Genomic DNA, 9,600 nt, shown 5'->3' with positions numbered 1-9,600 from the left:
CATGTAGAAATTTCCTTCTAAGAAAATTAGCTCAGCCCCATTTGAATCAAACTTCGGAATGTGTGGTAAGATATAAGGGAAAGTTTTACCATTGCAGAGTCCAAATTTTGCTGACTAGAACTCTGCCACAGTACCTCCTGATTCAGAAAAGAACAAACAGTATACAAACCAAACTCCGCTGAAGTAATCATTTTCATTAGCTCGATTTTCATCTGACCCTGAATTGACCCTGGAGCTCTAATTATACTTCAACTTTAAGTATAATTGTGAACATACGGTAAATGAAGAATACGTGAACCTGAGTAAATTTACAAAGTCAGCTATGTAAAAACAGATTCTTAGAGGTCAAAGTAAACTAATACGTAAATCCATAATGGTTTTCACCTCCAGAAATAGAGGTTATTCTTTCCTTCAAAATAATTACTATCATTCCAGCTTTATAAGTATGCATTGTTATTGCTTTGTAAGACAAGCTGATTTCAAATCTTACTTTTCCTCTATTTTTGAATCCTTATTATAGTATTTTTATGTTGCTCTATTCTCCTTTTAAAATGTTTCTATTTCCTTAATGCAGAAACAATTGATCTTGATGGAACAATCTTGTTTTTATATAAAATTTCAAGCTGGTGATGACATGTATAAAAGGAAAAGTGCTGCAAGCAGTAAATTCTGTTCAGTTTGCATTCCATTACATCAGCATATCTAAATGATGCTCTTTAGCCCAGTAAGTACCTATCCCGTGCTTACTCTTTCCAAAATGTTTTCCATTTCTTTAAAATCTAAGTTGATGATAATTCTTTCATAAGGCAGAATTCAAGTAAATACTGTAAAGGAAAAAAGACTTTGCAATGACCTTTCTATATGTGATTATACAATGTAATCCCAAATTATTTGAAGAGCTAAAGATTAGGCACTAAGCTGGGAGTTGAATGATGAGACCTAAATCAACGATGATAATTTACATTTTATTTTTTAATGTAGAAAATATTTGAAGTATCATGTATATTTTTCTCTCTGTTACTATTTAATACTAACAAGACTTGGCCATGACTAATTTATTTTTTGACTGGCAATTTAATTATGAATAAGCCAACAAGATTATCTCATACTTCAAAGAAATAGTCATTTTCCTAACAGTCTTTGTATTATCTGATGTATATGTAGAACTAACTTACCACCAATTATAGTATTATTGATATAAAAAATGAAGACCACATACAGAATGATTACAGAAAACTAACTACAAGACATTTAAGGTTAGTTTTAATGGAATTATTAAGTGAAAACCAAAGAAAGCATTTGATTTAGATCAGGCAAATAGAATCTTCTCAACTCAAAGCTCCAACATCATTTTATTTGATATTAAAGCATTAAAGTAACTAATTAGTAGTTCCAAACACATTTGCTACAAATCTAATCATGTTTACCTTTTAACGAAACTATGGCTTCCATGCTCTTCCAGATTTGACGTCCAAATACTTTATGCAACTCCTCAATTATCTAGCAAAGCAATGGACAACAAATCAAGACAAGGTATAGGAGACTATAACACAATCGGAGAGCATATGCAGTTTTGAGATAGAGTAATAGAATGTTAAGACTAATAAGACGTCTGGCATCGTTCTTGGAACAGTGGGTGACAGATTGTTTGTTACTTGATTGTAAGATTGATGCAATGACAATGTGTGAATGACTGACTCCACCTGGCTAACTAGGATAACCCCACATGTAATGCAAACACATTCAATCACAGTGTTACTATAAAGCCCAATACCAAGGCACAAACACAAATTAGAATAACATATAAGCAGCATGTGAATTATAATGTTAAAGATTTCACTTTTGAGTTATTTCATTTATTGAAGAATGAATAGGTTTATTCACATCTGGATTTATTTTACCTACTAGCTTAGCCACAGATACCCATAATGCTTGTCAATCAACTATGCTGGTTCTCTGTGGCCATCACAGTGAATATTTTTATAAAAAATACTGTGAAACAGATGCACACATAATAGGAATATAACAGTAGGAAAACCATTTCTGCCACCTAAAAAGTACTCTACAGAGAGATTCTTGACTTTTAATAACATAAAGAGAAAGGATTCCATGAGCTGTAAATCATATAGTATTTATAGTTTATTCATACTTACAAAAGGGATTATATTAAGTATTTAAAATTCTTATACAAGATTATAATGTTTCTATAAACATTGCATTTTTAATTCTATCCTGAATAGATATTTGCAAACAGTGATGACTCATATTAAACTATAATTTGTATTTTTTCCAATTTTCCATTATGAATTATCCTTGTAACTTATTTTAATGCCTTAAAATGTCCTAAGTGAAGATCATTATTATACAATGTAATAAAGATTTTCTGCTTCAGATGAAACTAGTCTCTTTTTTTTTTCTGAATGTAGAATATCTGGTCATTATTCTTTATAATATATGCTTAAATTCTTTTGTTTGGTGAATGTTATTAAGTACCACATTAGTCCTATATCTACAGCATCTGTAAATAAATGTTTGGGAAATTAATGAGATTCTTATTTAAAGCAATTTTTTCTTTCATTTGAGTTTTGCATTTTCTACCTATAGTGTTCTTGTGCAATTATGATATTTCCCTTACTTGATTTGTTTTCTTATTGAATTTGTTTTCAGTGATCTTCTTTCTGATTTAACAATTTGGATAGAAATTAGGAGAATGATAAGATAGTGGCCTGATAATTTATGATAATTCCATATTCCTTGTGGAAAATTTAAAGAACAATTGAACATGGTTGGCACAGAGTAGGTACGTCGGGAGCGTCTAAAACTCTGCATTCTTTTTTGTTCTTGGAGTTTTTATATTTTTAAAGTTAAAAATGAACTCTAATCATGATTTTGTGTATACTAACTTTTTAAAGTATCTAAAAAATATATCAGTTTGCCTCACTAAGACTACACCATTACTCACCCATTCATTTATCACTCAGTTTTTACTTGTCTTTAGCCTTATTCTTTTGACTGCATTTTATTACTAATAAAGTTCTTAATATTTGCTCTTTATTTAAAGATAATTCCTGTACATAAAAAGAGCCCTGAAGGACTGAAAATAAGCAATTTCAGAAAAATATATATCAAAATTTATTAAGTTCAGCAACAGTAATACCGATTAAATTAATATTTAGGAGAAATCTTGTCAAACTGATAGAAATTATAGGTAAATATATAGCAACAAGTACTATAAAAATGCATTTTGAAAATTAACGCAATTAAAAAAATTAATGAACACTAAAACAAATTAAAAGAAAATTTAACAGCAATTAATGTTGATACAATGAAATATTGCTTAAATTGGTCCCAAAACAAAGGTTAATTTTTGGTGCTTGTTCTTTCCAAAAAAAAAAAAAAAAAAGTAAAACATTACACAAATGTTGAGTAATAATAATCATGGGGAGTTAAAAAAGAAAACAAAAAAATTAGGAATAAAAAAGGAAACAAAATTGTAATATAGTAGAAATTGAAATATATGTGAAACAATAACCAGGATAAATTGCATGTCAATACATTCAAAGACTTAAATGTAACTGATAGTTTTACAGGATTATATTAATTAATAATTTTAACTCATGAATTTATGGCAAACAAAATATAGTCATTAAATAAATTGAATTTGTAATAAAACAGTTTTATAAAGGACAATTTTTATTGGTATGTTTACCACTCCAAGAGGCAGTCAGTTTCTATTTTACACAAAATATTTCACACAAAGTATGAAAGGTATCCAACTTGATTTTATACCAAAATTGGAAAAAATACAAGAAATTTGCGAACATTTTTTCAGTTAAAAATTTGAATACAAAATATTTTCAGACAAAATGAAGCAGAGTACCAGAATTTATATATCAGGATAAAGTAGTACAAATACCATGAATATAGTATCATTCACCATCACATAAATTTATCAATGTAATTCACCTCATGAACATAAAAGTTATTTTGCCAAATGCAACTCTTCTTAATTTAAGAAAAAAAGACAGGCAAAGCAAAAAACTTGGTGAATTAAGTGTAGATGAAATATATTATCTGCTGAAAATTGTAGCAAATATACTTTTTATATATTTTGTATATTTGTAGTTACTGTTTTCTTTTTTAACTAATTTATATATTTTTAAAATTACAATATTGATTTTTAAATCATAGATTTTTAAATGATAGATATTTTTGTGTGTCTATGTGCCCGTGCATGTCTGTATGTGCATACACATATATTTGTGGGTTTGTGTGTGTGTGACAGCAATAAAAAATAAGAGAGAGAGAAAGTACCCAAAACTGGCTACCTCTAGAATACATACTGAGATTGGCAAGAGAGAAAGGTGTGTTGGAATTTTCTTATTTTATTGTGTACAATATTTAGTGTTTGTATATTTATACAATATACGTTTTTTTTTAATTTTGTTTCGGAAACTTGTGAGTTGTTTATTTCTGGACTGTTTCTTTTTTCAAAACTTTTATTTTTAGTTGAAGAGAACAAGTGCAGGTTTGTTACATAGGTATCATGGGTGTTTGTTGTACAGATTATTTCATTACTCAGGGATTAAGCCTAGTACTCATTAGTTATTGTTCTGATCTTTTCCCTCCTGTTACCTTTCACTTTCCGATAGGCTACTGTGTTTGCTGTTTCCCTCTATATGTCCATGAGTTCTCACCATTTATTAGGTTGGTGCAAAATCAGTTGCAGTTTTTGTCATTAAGAGTTCCCACTTATAAGTGAGAACATGCAGTATTTGGCTTTCCGTTCCTGCATTTGTTTGCTAAAGATAATAGCCTCCAGCTCCATCTGTGTTCCTGAAAGGATGTGATCTCATTCATTTTTTATGGCTGCGTAGTATTCCATGATATATACGTACCACAAATTTCTTTTCCAGTCCATAATTGATGGGCATGTAGGTTGATTCCATGTCTTTACTATTGTGAATGGTGCAGCAATAAATATGTGCATGCATGTGTCTTTATAATAGAATGATTTATATTCCTTTGGGTATATACCTGTAATGGGATTACTGGGTCAAATAGTATTTCTGTCTTTTGGTCATCGAGGAATCGCCACACTGTCTTCCACAATGGCTGAAGAAGACATTCATGTGGCCAACAATCATATGGGGAAAAAAAGAGCAATATCACTGATTAGTAGAGAAATACAAATCAAAGCCACAATGAGATACCATCTAACACCATCAGAATGCCTACTATTAAACGTCAAAAAAAATAAAAGATGCTGGCAAGATTGTGGAGAAGTGACACTGTTGGTGGGAGTGTAAACTAGAAAAGTCTATTTCTGATGTACTGACAAATCATGACTCAGACTATGGCAGTCAGAAAGCCAGTCCCTGTATTACAGTAAATTTATCATGGAAACGCCTTTCTAGGAAGAGTCTTGGGAGGCGACATGATAGCCTTCTCCTGCTGACATCTGACTTGACTGCTGGGTGCACATGACTTTTCTTCTGTGCTTTCACATTTGATATTTGATATTTAATAAATATTATGACAGAATGGTGACATTTTGCTTTGTACAATAAAATATATTGAGAAACTATGGTGTTCAGCAATAAATTAATATGTCTATTTCTCCTACATTCAAAAAACGTAATTGCTCTGAAGTGCTTAAATGTGAAAATAAATTGGCTAGATGAAAATGCATGTGAAAATTTGCCTCATCTCTGGATGAAAATCACTTTCGGGGCATAAAAGTAACAAAATAGGGTTGAGCATGGTAACTCACACCTGTAATCCCAGCACTTTAGGAGGGCAAGGCAGACAGATCACTTGAGCTCAGGAGTTTGAGACAGCCTGGGCAACATAGTGAAACCCTGTCTCTACGAAAAATACAAGAAATTAGCTGGGCATGGTGGTGCATGGCTGTAGTCCCAGCTACTAGGGAGTTTGTGGTGGAAGAATCACCTGAGCCTGGGGAGGCAGAGGTTGCAGTGAACTGAGATCCTGTCACTGCACTCCAGTCTGGGTGACAAAAGTGAAACCCTGTCTCAATAATAATAATAATAATAATAATAAAATATTTTTTAAAAGTTAGTAGATTTTACTTCAACACATTACAATTTCATCTTAATATCAAAAAGTTAAAACTACAGCTGAAAAACAAACATTAACTATTAAAAAATAAGGAAAAAAGATAATATCTATAGTAAATTAACATTCAAAAGAAAATATCAGGTCAGGTGCTGTGGCTCAGGCTGTAATCCCAGCAATTTGGGAGGCTGAGGCAGGACGATCACTTGAAGTCAGGAGTTTGAGACTAGCCTGGCAAACATGGTGAAGCCCTGTCTCTAATAAAAATACAAAAATTAGCCAGATGTGGTGGCGGGCAAATGCAATGCCAACTAATTAGGAGGCAGAGGCATGAGAGTCACTTGAACCTGGGAAATGGAGATTGCAGTGAGCCAAGATTGCACCACAGCACTCCAGTCTGGGCAACAGTATGAGTCCCTGTCTCCAAAAAAAATAAAAATAAAAAGTCAAAACCCACTATTAATAGACAAAGACTGTAAAGAGACAATTCACAAAGGAGGAAATATATAGGATTAATAAAATTATAAAAATGTGCCCAATGTAGTAGTAAAAAAAACGCAACACAAAAATGAAATATCTTAACTGTCAAATTAGAAACAACAATATTAATATTTAAAGATTGAATGAGACAGGTAAAGTCTGATACTACTATTTGGAAAGTAAAATAACAAACTTTTAAAGAAACAATTTGTTGATATTTACTTAATTCTGTTGATCCATTCTTTATAAGGAAAAGAAAATTGAATTCCCTGTCCTGCAGGAAAAACAGTTGCAATCTCAGACAGCCATTCCAAAAAATACAAAAAATAAAGAGCAATATTAAACATGCAAATTTGTATTGCTAATATTTTGTTGGTACTAGTACCTCTGAAGTTATCGCCAAGCTACTTTCAGAATAAGTCTGGAGACAAATCTCACCTAATCTCCCTCTCCATCTCCCTCTTCGTCTTTGGTGGTGATAATGATGAATGAGAGGTAAGAAACTAGTTCTCTAAGTGGAATACACACACAGGGAGTGCATGCACACACATACATGTTGCAGTTTGGATTCTTTGGGACAATTGGAGGCCATGTCTACATGTCTAGGTTTTTGAGAGTGTGCTCTAGAGAATAATTACTTTTCTTAATTACTTCTCTTATTCTTGCTCTCTTAGTTTGTTTCTTCTTTCTTCTGTTCTGATCAATTCATTGTAGCACATAGCACATTCTCATAACCAAATACCAAACGTGATTTTGGCAAGAGAAATTAAAGTATTTGAGTCTTAACACACATTATTATAATTCTTCCTTAGAGATAATTTCTTCTGGAATTACTATACTTGTGGTGTTTGCCAAAGGCATGCCCATGGGCAACATGAAATAAGGCAGCAGATTTAACTTTGGGTGACTGTAGAAGTAACTAGTAACTTTTATGCCACATGAAATATTTACATGGTTAAAACAAGCTCTCTCATATCAAGTGTTAGGCCTCTGTGTGAGCATTCCTAGAACACGTGGATTCCTCATTTCTTAAGGGTTTCATCTCCCGAAAGAAAAAATATTGTACATGTTTATATAAGAATTTAGACCTATTAGCGTGCATCTTTTGGCATCCTTAAGAGGATTGGCTCCAGGACTGCTTGAAGATAGCAAAATTTACAGATGCTCAAATTTCTTATATACTTATCTCTATCCTGGGACTGCAAGAAAAATGGAGTAAGCAGAGCATTGACTGGAATGACTGTGAGACCATATGTGACAAGGCATGTACAATAAGGATACTTTTAATGTGACATTCAATCATTAAGAACTCCATCTTTGAAGTCTTAATAAGTTTCAGAATCTATTCAAGGAGTTCAATATGTATTGACTTGTTTTATCCTCACAACACCACAAAGATAAAGGTAAATTTATTATCCTTATTTTAAAGCTAAGAAGATTGAGTTACAGAGAGTTTTGCTTGACGAGTTCACCCAGATCTTAAGTGACAGAGCAGGATTCAAATCCAAAAACTTTGTTTAATATACTGATATCTGACTTCATTTCAGTGAAGGTATGTGCACATCCATCCAACTGCATTTCATTTGGCATTTATTTTTAAGGAAAGATTTTGTAAAATTTATTATCTGGTTGATTATAAGAACAATTGACAAATCACTGTTTTAAAATCTTCATAGGTTCCATAAATAAGCTAATTTCCTTTAGTTGCTTTATTCTGGAGATTTTATAGAAGGCAAAGAGTTGCCAGTGACGAACGCTCTTTTATGTATACTTAACCCAGAATGTAAGACAAGTTTGAAGATCAAGGTGCTCAGAGTGCGTTTCTGGAACTTCTTCACGGATCAGCTTCTGTGTATGGAAGTGCTGTGACCTGAAAAACAGGAGTATCTGTGATAGAGAGAGGCTGTGTAAACCCTTCCCTTTTGTGTCTGGACACAAAACCAGGCCTTGTTTGCCAGTAGGTGTTGACACTGGTGAGTGAGATAACAAGGAGGGAGTCACCCCTCACTCCTGCCCCCCTCCAGTATCTCATCTGTAACATGATTATTATAGCAGTTCTCTAAAATTCTTTCCAGCTAGAAAATGTATGCCCTTAAGTTGCTGTGAATATTCTCACTAAATCTCTAACTTTCCTAGTCAGAAACTTTTAAAAGGCAACCCCTTAGCACTCCAAGATTGTTAAATTCAATAGAATACTTACCATGAATTCTAAAAGTGTTGCCGATGTGTCATTCAGATATTTACAAAATTTTCTCTTGACTTGAATAGAAAATACCTTACTTCTAAATTGAGATCCTTTGCTTTTGCTATCAGAAAAATTATGTTAATGGGAATTAAGAAAGTAGTAAGAGGGGAGGGGAAGAGAGAAGAAGAGAGAGGGATAGGGAAAAAGGGAGCTGGAGAGAATAGTGCATGTTTGTAGCACTGCAGAACAAAGCTAAATGCTAACTATGACAGAGTAAGGTTTATATGGCTATCACTTCGCATTGAAGTTACAGGTTTCATTTATTCAAAATATTTTTAAAGCAGTCAGGTATTCAACCAGCCCCCCCCCAAAAAAATAAAAACTTATATCTTCCTCAAAGAATGAATTCAATTCTGATTAATGAATAGCAGAGAGCTAGCTAATTTTATTTTTATACTAAATTTCACAGCATTGAATACTCTTGATAGAAAAATCAATCATGTAAAATACCTCCTGTCTTCAGGAATAGAATATTTAAAGTGCTTCTGAAGAGAAAAGCATTAGATTTTAAATAATTGAAAACAATTTTTTCAGGAAGTTTATCTTCCTTCAGAATTGTTTACTGAATAAAGGCTTAGAATAAAAATGACATTACATGTGAGAATTATCTTTCCAGGAACGGTTCTTTTCAGGAAAGAATCAAGGAGAGAATACAAAAGGGTAGCATAGGAGGGATTTGAAACTGTCATTATGATGACAGAAGGACAAAATTTAGATAGGAGAAAATGTGTAGTCATTGATACTGTTTGGTTTCTGTTTGTTTGAAAATATGGACAGGTAGACATGTTTGGAAGTGA

General features: G+C 32.4%; 1 long non-coding RNA gene across 1 annotated transcript in view; it reads left to right on the top strand.

Moving 5' to 3' along the window:
* Positions 1-571: 571 nt before the first annotated feature.
* The window catches only part of LOC111549493, a 29,099-nt gene continuing 20,070 nt past the window's right edge, over positions 572-9,600 (top strand). Inside the window, exon 1 of the long non-coding RNA XR_002733755.2 lies at positions 572-724. This is a non-coding gene — a long non-coding RNA (uncharacterized LOC111549493). The remainder of the gene's footprint in view (positions 725-9,600) is intronic.

The sequence above is a fragment of the Piliocolobus tephrosceles genome, chromosome 6 (genome assembly GCF_002776525.5).
Source record: "Piliocolobus tephrosceles isolate RC106 chromosome 6, ASM277652v3, whole genome shotgun sequence".
Classification (NCBI taxonomy): Eukaryota; Metazoa; Chordata; class Mammalia; order Primates; family Cercopithecidae; genus Piliocolobus; species Piliocolobus tephrosceles.
The sequence above is the reverse complement of the archived record's forward strand: the minus strand, read 5'-3'. Positions and strand labels throughout refer to the sequence as shown.